Source organism: Pelophylax lessonae, assembly GCF_965119305.1.
Source record: "Pelophylax lessonae genome assembly, chromosome: 9".
Classification (NCBI taxonomy): Eukaryota; Metazoa; Chordata; class Amphibia; order Anura; family Ranidae; genus Pelophylax; species Pelophylax lessonae.
This window is the reverse complement of record NC_138776.1, coordinates 19450770-19463657: the sequence shown is the minus strand read 5'-3', so window position 1 is coordinate 19463657 and position 12888 is coordinate 19450770. Positions and strand designations below refer to the sequence as shown.

The 12888-nt window shown below is 45.4% G+C and overlaps 1 protein-coding gene across 1 annotated transcript in view; it reads right to left on the bottom strand.

Annotated features, from left to right (window-relative positions):
* GOLGA7B (golgin A7 family member B) overlaps positions 1–12888 on the bottom strand; it is an 82384-nt gene that overhangs the window by 51597 nt on the left and 17899 nt on the right. The window lies entirely within an intron of this gene.

The following is a 12888-nucleotide window of genomic DNA, read 5'->3' as shown; positions in this document are numbered from 1 at the left end:
AGGTGGTAAAATACGGTAAATATAACCAATTTCTATATAAATAATGTACAACGAGCAATTAAAGTGCCTCCTGTTGATATCTGGATACCTGCTGGTTTAGAAATAAGTTACTTGTCTCCGGCTTTATTCTGATCTCGTCTTTTACATTCTTCCTTAATTTAATTAGATTTATAAAAAAAAAAAACGCCCAGCAGTGCGGATAGATGAGAATAAAAAGATTGAATTTTTTATGTTACTTACATAGTACTTATGATTTATTTATTCAGGTCATGCCTCCACATCTTCGGCATCCCGTCGGCTCTAACAAGGATGCACTATTAAATGGCCGAGTCCTACACTCGCCTGTAATGGGGGCTGGGAGGCATCAGAGACACTGAGGAGGTCGGGAGCTACTAAGACTGTCAAGGGCTTCACTTAATTGGATTTTCTGGAAGGAAACAATTTGACACAAGTAGCAAAACCTACCGATATCTGGTTGTAGCGATTTGGCTTTACCAGCATTGTGGTGGTCTTAAGCCAGCCATAGATAGTTTGAATCATGGCTGGTTCAGCAGGGCCTGGCCGAGATTAAATACGTACATGCTTCCAGCTTCACGCCTGTTTTTTCCTTCTACTCCATACCCCTCTTCTACTAGACCTGAGAGTTTGACACTAGCTTATTAGCTTCTTTATACTACGCTCAGCCTGTTTCCTAGGCCTGTATCATGCTCTCCCCCCTAGGGGGCATACACGCGCGAGACCCCCTCGGTGATTATCGTGGTGACCTGGGACTCTGGGGATGTCTCTTCCAATTCCCTGAAGCCGGCCCTGAGATGGATGCCGGTGGGTGGAAGGATCTCCCTAGATAAGCCCACTGGGCTTCCTTGTCTATCTTAAGTCATAGTGCCTTCAACCGTTGGGGTCCCCTGGTGGTCTATCTTCTCTCCACGATCTCTTATGCTGTCATGTTTTTGAAAAATACTCAATTTTGGATTCATTGTTTGTACTGTGATAATGGACTACTGTTACTTTTTCACACCTACTGTTGCCTTCAGGCTGATTTTAGCCAAGTCGATCCATCCAGCATTTCTAGCATGGGTTTATTGCCAGGAGAAATAATCCAGCATGTCGGATTTCTATAATGCAATTATTGCCAGCGGCCCTAGCCACTAGCAGTAATCATTGTCTTCTCCCAGCAGGGATGGCTTCCCCTGCCCCCAGCCTGCAGAACACAATAGCTCCTTTAGTAGGGATTCCTCCATTAACACTGTGTGGTGTTGATGGGATAATAGGGCAATTTTCATGGGTTACAGGAAAGAAAAATCACATAAACTATGACCTGCCTTAGTAACACAAATTAACCACTTGTCCACCAAGGTACGTTTATAAACGGCATGGTAGACAAGTGGTTGAATCAAGCTCATGGCTGATGCTGCAAGCCTGGTACCGGATTTACCAAGGCTTGCTGATAGAAGTGATCCAAGAAACTCTAGAACCGCCTAATCACCTTTATGGACCTCTCAAACTGCATCTCCCAGCAGCACCCATGGAAGGAGCCCGGGACTGCAGGATTGTGAGAGCAGGAGGAACTCGGGGAACACCCCTTCCCCAATAACTCTTGTGTATAATGACCCCGGAAGAGAAGTGTGTTGCGTCACTTCCGGGTCACAGGGTATGGGCAGCCTGTCGAGTTAAAATTGCTGCATCATGGCTGCAGCAATGTGTGTTCACTTGAGTGGTATCGTACCCACTTGTAGTATCAGAAGATAAATGCCAAAAACCCAAAATCGGCTAATGCCGGTCAACCACTTCTCTTTATCACAGTAAATAGTGCAGAGCTAAAGATAAAAAATAACAAATATAGATAAAACATGTAAATGTGAAAATCAAACAGTATAGAGTCCATGCGAGAAAGCCCGTGAAACAGGTGTGTGCTGGATAGACACTAATTTTATTGGAGATACAGGTGCTCACAGTGCAACATCCGCCACCACATGAATTGGCCTCTCGCCTTAAAAGCAAAAGACATAAGCATATATCTCCACTTTAGGCTCCAAGGCACAGGGGAACACAGATGGACTTTCCAGCCAGATGCAGTGGTAATCTCACAGAAGAGAATCAACTGCCCCAAAAAGGTCCCTCCGTTTAGAAACCTCTGCCTCCTCCGAAGCTACTATAAGCCCGATCGTCGAAGGTATCGTACTCCGCCATTGCTGCTCTCTCCTCTTCGCCAAAACCTCTCTTTACCGCCCACTGGCTGCCATTGTGAAAGGAGCCTTGGGGTTTACATACACTTTAGGTAGAAGACTCGCTCCCCTTTTTCTCCACTCCTTGAATGTCTGGCCTACAACAGATTGAGCAACCACCTCACTGAGAACAACGTTCTTGATCCCCTTCAGTCTGGATTTCACCCTCAACACCCCACAGAAACTGCTCTCCTAAAACTCACAAATGATCTACTAATGGCTAAAACCAAAGGACACTATTCTGTAAACCTACTCCTGGACCTCTCTGTCGCCTTTGATATGGTGGACCACCCCTTACTCCACAAAAAACTCCACTTTCTCTGGTTCTCATCCTACCTATCCCACCGCATCATCAATGTCATTTACAATTCTACCTCCTGTTATCCGCTTCTTTTCTTCGTCGGGGTCCCCCTAGGGTTCTGTTCTTGGACCTCTCCCATTCTCCATTTAAACCTCCCCCTTGGGTCAGCTGATAGCCTCCCATGGTATCCAATTCTATGCTGATGACACCCAAATCTATCTCTCTACTCCTCATCTCACTCCATCAGTCTCACGTATCACTAATTTACTAACAGACATATCAGTCTGGATGTCACACCACTTCCTCAAATTCAACCTATCCAAAAATTAGCTTATATTAATATTTCTGCACCCCCCCCCCCCACACACACACACACCCATGTCCCTTCCCATTCCCCTGACTTCTCTGTCAAGATTGATGGCTCAACTATCAACGTGCCCCACATGCCAAGGTTCTAAGTGGACTCATAAGACTCTGAACTCTTCTTTAGGATGCACATCCAATTACTGTTCAAGGCTTGCCGCTTCAACCTCCGCAACATCTCCAAAATACGCCCCTGGCTTCCAATAAGTGTCACCCACCCCTGGTTGCCAATCCTTCCACTGGTTTCCACTCTGTGTCCCCCACCACTCTCTGCCAATCCCTCCACTCAGAGCGCTCCACCCCTCTCTGCCGATCACTCCACTGGCTTCCGTTCACCCAACAAAGTAAAATTCCAAATATGGACAATCTACAAAGCCATCCACAACTCTGCCCTGATCTACATAACTAACCTAGTCTCAAAATACCAACCTAATCATTCTCTACGCTCCTCACAAGACCTCCTGCTATCTGGCTCCCTTGTCACCTCCTCCCATGCTCTCCTCCAGGACTTCTTCAGATTCTCTCCCATCCTCTGGAACACCCCACCCCAATCTGTCCAACTATCTCCTACTCTGTCCACTTTTAGACGATCCTTGGAAACCTCTCTCTTCAGAGAAGTCCATCCCGCCTCCACCTAATAACTGTACATTTATTTTCTCGAATCAGCTCACAGTTATTACCTTCTTGTATCTCTTGACCTCCCTCTTAGTTTGTAAGCTCTAAATATCAAGGTCCTCTGATTCCTCCTGTATTAAACTGTATTGTAATTGTACTGTTTGCCCTTATGTTATAAAGTGCTGTACAAACTGTTAGCACTTTCTGTATAATAATAATAAAAAAATTAAAACGTTTTTAAAATTTCTTGTAGTCTTGTCTTGAGCTTTGTAGGCTCATGTAACCAGCGATAGTATGCAGTCATTAGTAAAGCCGACTTTATTAGGATGGAAGTGGCCATGACTCAGAGGTGGGTTTAGATAGAGGGTTCTTGATATCATTATCCCCAATGTGGTAGCGATGACACATTTTTTCTATTCAGAACCCCGTGTTTTTGCCAGAACTCCCCAGACAGAGCCACTAATTAGGAACTTGTGTTGAGCAGCACAGAGATTACCAATGCCAAATCTGACAAAGTGAGCACATGGACAAACTGGAGAGGATCCTGGAAAACGGGTGAGGATGAAGTGAGCAATTAGTAGCATTGTGACATCAAATATCATGTGTTGGTGAAAATAAGAGTAAAATGTAGAGGGGGGGCTTTATGTACATTAGAGCCTATTATTTACCATTGGTCAATCTTTCTTTTTGTCTGTTACATTAGACCTCCACACCTTGGAGTCTAGCATGACTAGAATGAATACAGGGGAGGACTGGGCCAGAGGGCATTCCCCCCCCCCCCCCCTGGGGCTGCTCTAATGCCCCATAAAAAGGCTGCACCGCTTCTGAGACAGACATGTCTAAAGGATTCCTGGTGAAGAGAGTCAAAAGTCCCCACCGCTGACCTACTGAGTGTGGGATAAAGACAAGGACAGAGCACAGCCCCCCCCCCCCGCATGGATGGTGTAAACTGTGTCTGAGCAGAGACCAGTTCCATGCCCCACTGGAGACTCTCCTCCCCCGCCAGCCCCGACCGAGCTATGCCAGCTTTTCCCAACCGCCCCCTGTTGGCCAGGTTGGGAAACCAGATTCGGATGCTGAGTAGAGAGTACCTGGAGAGAAGCTTTAGTCTGGAATGGGGGTCAGGAGAAGGCCGGGAAGAGAGAGAGTGGGAGGGGGGGCCAAGTCGCTGCACACCATGGGCCTCTGGTCTGTACCTGCCCCCCTGGGCCGAAAGTGCCAGTCAGCCCCTGAATGAATATGTCGGGTATTCTCTTCTCTCCAATGGCTACCCTTTGAGGTTGATTAACAAGGGTGTCCAAAGGGTGGTAATCAATAACGCATACTCAGACTGGTCTGGGGTGGTAAGTGGGGTCCCCCAGGGATCAGTCCTGGGACCAATCTTGTTCAATTTATTCATAAATAGCATTGAGGTTGGGGTCAGTAGCTCAATATCAGTTTTTGCGGATGACACAAAATTGGGCAGGGCAATAACTGCACATCATGAAGCAGATATCCTACAGAATGACCTGGACAAAATAACAGAGTGGGCAACGACATGGCAAATGAGGTTTAATGTGGAGAAGTGTAAGGTTTTGCACTTGTGGGCTAAAAGCATAAAAGCACAATACACTTTAGGGGGGAACCTTTGAGGGAATCAAAAATGGAGAAAGATCTGGGAGTCTTAGTAGAGGATAGACTTGGCAAAAGCATGCAATGTCAAGGTGTAGCTGCCAAGGCCGGCAGAATATTAGCATGCATAAGGAAGGTGATGTATTCCAGAGATAAATCTATAATCCTTCCACTTTATAAAACTCTGGTCCGACCACATCTGGACTATTCTGTCCAGTTCTGCTCGCCATTCCTCAGAAGGGATGTGTTGGAGCTGGAGAGAGTCCAGAGAAGGGCAACTAAAATGATTAGGGGATTGGAGGACCTTAATTATGAGGAGCGTTTACAATCACTTGATTTATTCTACCTGGAGAAGAGACGCCTGAGAGGGGACATGATAGCAATTTACAAATACCTCAATGGTGATCTCAGTATAGAAAAAAAGCTATTCAGTCACAAGGATTGCATGAGGAAACGAGGACATAAAATGCAATGCGACACGTCGCTGACTCACCAAAAAACAAAAAAAAACAAAACCCAATGACCCACAGCAAACAACCAATCCCTAAAAGGTGACACTAGCTAAAGAACAGCTCTCCGAGCTGTCATCAGCTATATAATAAAGAAGGGGTGGGGATGATATCATTTCCCAAATATGATTATATTTAGGCAATGATGTAAGGCTACTTTCCTCATCCATTTGCTTACGTGGTCTGGGATTCCCAGTCATTTAAATGAATGGGCCAAGTGACTTCAGTGGTTGATAAGGATGTGGCGGCTGCCAGTAGCCACTGCTTCCTTAACAACGATTAACAGCATTTCCCAAATATGGCTGTCTGTCCATATTAGGGCAATGATGGAAGGCTTCTTTCCTCACTCATTTGCATGCGTAGCCGGAGCTTCCTGGCCATGTAAGTGAATAGGCCTGGTGACGTCAGTGGTTGATAAGGATGCGACGGCTGCCCTCAGTCTGCTGCTTCCTTAACAACCATTGGAAAGCATTCCCAAAATATGGACGCCTGCTCATCTTTAGGCAATGATGAATGGCTCCTTTCCTCACCCATATGCTTACATGGCCAGAGATTACTGGCTATGTAAATGGACAGGCCGGGTGACGCCAGTGGTTTGTAGGGAATGCAAGCAGCCGCTGATTCCTTTGCGACCATTGAAAGCCAGAAGCTATCATGTTCGTCTGTGCCGAATGCCCTAAAGGATAAACATTTGGATAAAATGTATGAACAGTCAGTGTTCAAACCAAAAACTGAGCTAATTTCTAATAGATACAAAAATCTTGCCCAGCTGGTGGCTTTGATACCAAATGAGGCCACGTTTGGCTTATCTCATTGCTCTACTGGCTTGTCCCTGAAGCTAATAATGATATACCAGCATGTCCATCTAAAGTCATAAAGGCAACAAATGGGCCAAAAAGAAAGGTTTATTGTTTGTATGCAAGTTATCCCCAATGTATTTTATTTCCTATGTAAAAGATTATTTTAGCAAGGTCCATAAAAACATGGATGAGCGAGTTTGGGGTGGAGGAAATTGACTGCCCTGCACCTCAACCTGAACACCTTTGGGATGAATTTGAGTGGAGACTGCAAGCCAGGCCTTCTCGTTCAACATCAGTGCCTGGCCTCACTAATGCGCTTTCTGGAAGAATGGTCAAACGATCCCATAGACACACTCCTAATCCTTGTAGACAGCCTTCCCAGAAGAGTTGAAGCTGTTATAGCTACAAAGGGTGGGCCAACTCAATATTGAATCCTACGGACTAAGACTGGGATGCCTTTAAAGTTCATGTGCGTGTAAAGGCAGGCGTCCCAATACTTTTGGTAATATAGTGTATTAGTCATAGTGAATTAAAATAGTGAGCGGAAACTCCAGTACCAGGAGAAAAGGCACACCGAAAGGTAGGGCTGTGCATCTTCACTTACCTCACGATTCGATTACGATAACTAGGGTCGCGATTCAATACGATTCGATTCCACGATGCATCACGATTACTGCCCAATGCCCATGCCCAGCCCACTGCCACAGCAGAACAGTACCCCCGGGCCCCGACCGACCGTCCCCTGTCCCAGGCCCCCCCCCCCCCATCACAGACATCCCCCAGAGATACAGACGAGAGACCCCCATGAATGATAACACAATTATTTGTTCGGACATACCTGCTGTGTGACTGTGTGGGTTGTTGTGCACTGCATTGCAGAGGAGGACAGGTGCTGTGCTGCTCTCTGGGCTCTGTGGCGGGCGGCTGGCGTCACTGGCAGTGGCGTGGCGTGGCGGCTGGGCCTCCAGGGCCTGTCGGCTACGGTGAGGTGAAGTGAGGCTGGCGGCGCTGGCTGGCTGCGATGGGGACGCACTTGGGGCTCCTCGCTCCTGTGTGTGGACTCACTGGACTGGCGGCTTCTGGCTTGGATGGCTGGCTGGCTGGCTGGCTGGCTTCTAGGCCGCAGGTGGGACGCCGATACACGCGGGGGATGTCTTGCTGCGCCTCGGCCCGGGTCAAAGAGGCGGAAGGGGAGGGGCGGAGCCTTTTTATTAAGCTCCCCCCACTAACCCACCAATCAGCTGCCGATCCTGCGATCTTGTTATTTTTTTTTTTCCCTTGCGCGATAGGGCGTGGCCGCGGCTGATGACGTCACCTCGTATAATCGATTATGCTGGCAGCACGCATCGATGCAGAATCGCGAAGGGTCGAATCGCGATGCATCGATCTTTCGATTATATTCCCCAGCCCTACCGAAAGGAGTAGACATTATGATCCGCCTTGTCTACTCCTTTCGGTGTGCGTTTTCTCCTGATACTGGAGTTTCCGCTCACTATTCAAAAATCTACTGTATGCATAGATTCACATCTAACCATATTGGAAACGTGCGCAAAATTGTGCTTTCCGATATGCACACGTAGCAGACGCGCAGTGGTTTGTTATTGCACGTTTTTGGAAAAGAGTTTGGGACTTCTTGGGGTTGGGTTGGGCCAACTCAATATTGAACCCTACAGACTAAGACACTATTAAAGTAAGTTTGTATAAAGGCAGGTGTCCCAATACTTTTGACACTCTAGTGTATATTTGCAATTTTTATATGATGTATATCGGCACCAATTTTTTCTACTTGGGTCAGTGTCCTCAACTCTAAGCTCTGTGTCGGAAGAGGAAACCTATTTTGACATCTCCACAAGAACTGGTGAGTCACACATCTCCATTCTAGCCCCCCCCCCCCCCCCATACATCCAGAGATCAGTTACAATAAATACATTCAATTATTTTCCCCCAATCAACTAACATGACAGCCCTGTAATTCAGCTGCTGGATAAACCATTCAGCGAGTCTAAAGGAGCCGCTAATAATAATTCTAATGAGGTCCTGTTAACATGTCAAGCTTCCAAACGAGAGTGTGAGTCACGGGAGAGAGGCGAGGTCCTTTGCGCTCACAATGTATAATTCTGAGATATGTTTAGAAGGTGTCCTCCCACTCCTCTCCCCGAAATAAATCTATTCTCACTCCACTCACCCACTTCATTCCGTTTGCTGACTTGCTGTTAAATGCTCTGAAAAAAAAAGAAAAAGAAAATGATTCACATCATGAATGGCAATAGATGGAAATATATTAACCACTTGCCCACAGCAAACTGTATATATATATATATATATATATATATATATATATATATATATATATATATATATATATATATATATACGCTGCGGTTTGCAAGTGGTTTACCAGGATTATGGGTGAAGCTATCATCCATGAAGCTATCAACCAGCGGCTGGCTTGCTCATGAAAGCGTTCTGAGCGGTTCCGTTACTCGTCAGTCATTCCGGTTCCATCGCTCACTGGTGTTTCTCGGTCTTACCATGTCTACTGGTTTGATATGAGTGCGGCCGGCTGCTCCCATAGGCGATCAAAGGGTAGGTCATCTGATGGTCTTGGAGGACCAAAAGTGACGTCATGGAGTTACTTCCAGTACAGGCTGGAAGTAATATATATATATATATATATATATATATATATATATATATATTGTAAGGGGTTGGCTCTGTAGCGGGTGTGGGTGACCCCTTGCGTGGGTTCGCTACACAGAGAGACAGCCGAGGAGTGGTTGAAAACAACGGTTTATGGTTTATTCTTCCAATTTGCTGGAAACAAGTGCAAGCATCCAAACAGCATAAATCAAACAAAAAATAAAATAAACCCTGGCCACTTGGGGCGTCTACCTTCACAACACAGGAAACCTACCTATGGTGTCTGTCCCAACCTACTGCTGGACAGACACTGCTGGTCATACAGTAGCAAACCAATAGTCTCTGTTTTCTTTTCACACAGAAAAAGTCAACACCACCTCACCTTCAGAAGTCTTTCTCAGCTTACTGCTCTCCTTAACGCAAAAAGTCTCAGGAGGCAGCATTCAGTAGTTATCCTCTGGATAACTTATAGAGGCCTTAATTGCCTCATTCTGAATAGCTGAAGCTTTCCAACGTCCTTAAACCTTTCTGGCTACCTCTGCAGCCGACACCCGATAGTAATTGGTGAATTGTCTAAACAAGGCAGAAATGTATCTCTCGTCTGTGACAACACCCACAGATTTATCTGACTTCCTGTCACAATATATACACACATACACACAGTATCTCACAAACGTGAGTACACCCCTCACCCCCTCACATTTTTGTAAATATTTTATTCTATCTTTTCATGTGACAACACTGAAGAAATGACACTTTGCTACAATGTAAAGTAGTGAGTGTACAGCTTGTATAACAGTGTAAATTTGCTGTCCCCTCAAAATAACTCAACACACAGCCATTAATGTCTAAACCACTGGCAACAAAAGTGAGTACACCCCTAAGTGAAAATGTCCAAATTGGGCCCAAAGTGTCAATATTTTTGATGGCCACCATTTATTTTCCAGCACTGCCTTAACCCTCTTGGGAATGGAGTTCACCAGATCTTCACAGGTTGCCACTGGAGTCCTCTTCCACTCCTCCAAGATGACATCACAGAGCTGGTGGATGTTAGAGACCTTGCGCTCCTCCACCTTCTGTTTGAGGATGCCCCACAGATGCTCAATAGGGTTTAGGTCTGGAGAAATGCTTGGCCAGTCCATCACCTTTACCCTCAGCTTCTTTAGCAAGTAAGTGGTCGTCTTGAAGGAGTGTTTGGGGTCGTTATGTTGGAATACTGCCCTGTGGCCCAGTCTTCGAAGGGAGGGGGATCATGCTCTGCTTCAGTATGTCACAGTACATGTTGGCATTCATGGTTCCCTCAATGAACTGTAGCTCCCCAGTGCCGGCAGCACTCATGCAGCCCCAGACCATGACACTCACTACTTTACATTGTAGCAAAGTGTCATTTCTTCAGTGTTGTCACATGAAAAGATATAATAAAATTTTTACAAAAATGTGAGGGGTGTACTCACTTTTGTGAGATATTATATATGTGTATATTTATTTATTTTAACTTAATTTTTTTTTCTTTTTTTTTTTTAAAGCAAAAGATCAAAACAAACATTTTTTTATTTTGATCTTTTGCTTTTAAATAAAGGAGAGATCTGGGGTCTTGTTGACCCCATAAGGAGGACCTGTCATCCTTATTTCTACTACAAGGGATGTTTACATTTCTTGTAATAGGAATAAAAGTGATTACAGGACAGTGTAAAAGAAAAAAAGAAAAAAAGAAAAAAAAAAAAAAAAAAAAAATGTAAAGCGCCCCCATCCCTCCATGCTCGCACGCAGAAGCGAATGCATACGCAAGTCATGCACGAATATGTAAACGGTGTTCGCACCACACATGTGTGGTATCGCCGCGAACATAACAGTGAAAGCAATAATTCCAGCACTAGACCTCTTCTGTAACTACAGGTAACCTGTGAAGATGTTTACAATGTCGCCTATAGAGTTTTTAGGTACCGTAGTTTGTCACATTTTACAAAACAATTCGGGTATATATTGTGTTTTTTAATTTTATTTATTTTTTTAATTCATTAAAAATGTATTTGCATTTAGCCACTTGCCGACCAGTCACGTTGACCGTACTGCGGCAAAGTGGCTCGTTATCGTCTGGCGACGTAGACCTACGTCACCAGACATTCCCCTCTCTCGGCGGCGCGCGCGCGCCGCCGGAGGCTCGCTCCCACTGTATTCAGTTACAGCGGGAGTCGGGCCAGGGGAGGAGCGGCGGTGATCACCGCTGCTCTTCCCGGATTGTCGGGGAATCGAGTGAGGAGATCCGCCCGCTTGTGTAAACAGAGCGGGCGGATCTCCTAAGTGACAGACAGGGTCAGATTGCAGGGTTCAGCATAGCTGAACCTGCGATCTGTCCCTGTGTCACTCAGTCACCTCCCCCCACACACGTTAGTAAGCACCAGGCATACATTAACCCCTCCCTCTCCAATAAAATTAACCCCTTCCCTGCCAGTGTCATTTTTACAGTAACAGTGCATATATATAGCAATATAGCACTGATTACTGCAGTAATGTCACTGGTACCTCCAAAAGTGTCAAAAATGTCAGTCAAGGGTTCGATCTGTCCGCCGCAATGTCGCAGTCCCGCAAAAAAAAAAAAAAAAAAAAAAAAAAATCGCAAATCGCCGCCATTACTCGTTAAAAAAAAAAACACCAAAAATTACAGAAATCTTTCCCTTAGTTAGTAAACGCAATAACTTTTTGCGCAAACCAATCAAAATACGCTTATTGCGATTTTTTTTACCAAAAATATGTAGCAGAAAACAAATTGGCCGAAAATGTAAACAAATTTTGATTTTTACATTTTTTGGGGGGGGGGATTTCATATAAAAAATGTGAAAAATATTGTTATTTTTTCAAAATTTACGCTCTTTTTTTGTTTATAGAGCAAAAAGTAAAAATCGCACAGGTGATCAAATGCCACCAAAAGAAAGCTCTGTTTGTGGGGAAAAAAAGGACGTAAATTTTGTTTGGGTATGGCGTCGCACGCCCGCGCAATTGTCAGTTAAAGTCGCACAGCGCCGAATCGCAAAAAGTGGCCTGGACGTAAGACAGCAAAATCCTCCGGTGGTAAAGTGGTTAAAAAAACCACTGTGCAAATACGGTGTCCCAGAAAAAAAAAAAAAAAAAACGATTGCTATTTTATTCCCTAGGGGCTCTGCTATAAAAAAAAAAGAAGAAGTATAATGTTCGGAGTTGTAAGTAATTTTCTAGCAAAAAAAGTACTGATGTAAAACTTGTAAACAAAAAGTGCCAGGAAAAGGAGTAAGTGCCGGTTCACACTGGGGCGACCTGTGAGGCGACCTGGTCGCCTCACAGGTCGCCGCAGGTCGCCTCCCATAGGGAAGCTGCGGACCCGTTCTAATAGGAGCGACACAAGTCGCTCCGACCTAGAAAAAGGGTCCGGAGCTTCTTTGGGGCGACCAGGAGGCGACCGCCATAGACTTCAATGTTATGAAGTCCGTGGCGGCCGCTCCGAGGTCGCGGCGCGCTGCTCGCACCGCGATCTCGGAGGTCGCCCCTGCAAGTAGCGTCGCGGTAATGTGAACCGGCGCTAAATTGATGGCGCTATATAATTAAAGTACCTGTAATAAATAAATAAATAATGTCCTCTCTGTATGACCTGCCATAGAGGTAGCCAATGCTCAACCAACCATATCCAATCCATTGGACTGTGACAGCCAAAGGACGCAACCGATATGTTGGTGGTGGTGCCTCCTGGAAGACTCTGTGCTGAACGAATGTAAGATTTCCCTAATCTCCTCCATGCACATGCTGTTTGTATTCCCGGAGGCACGAGAACGCGGGATGGATGCAATATGATT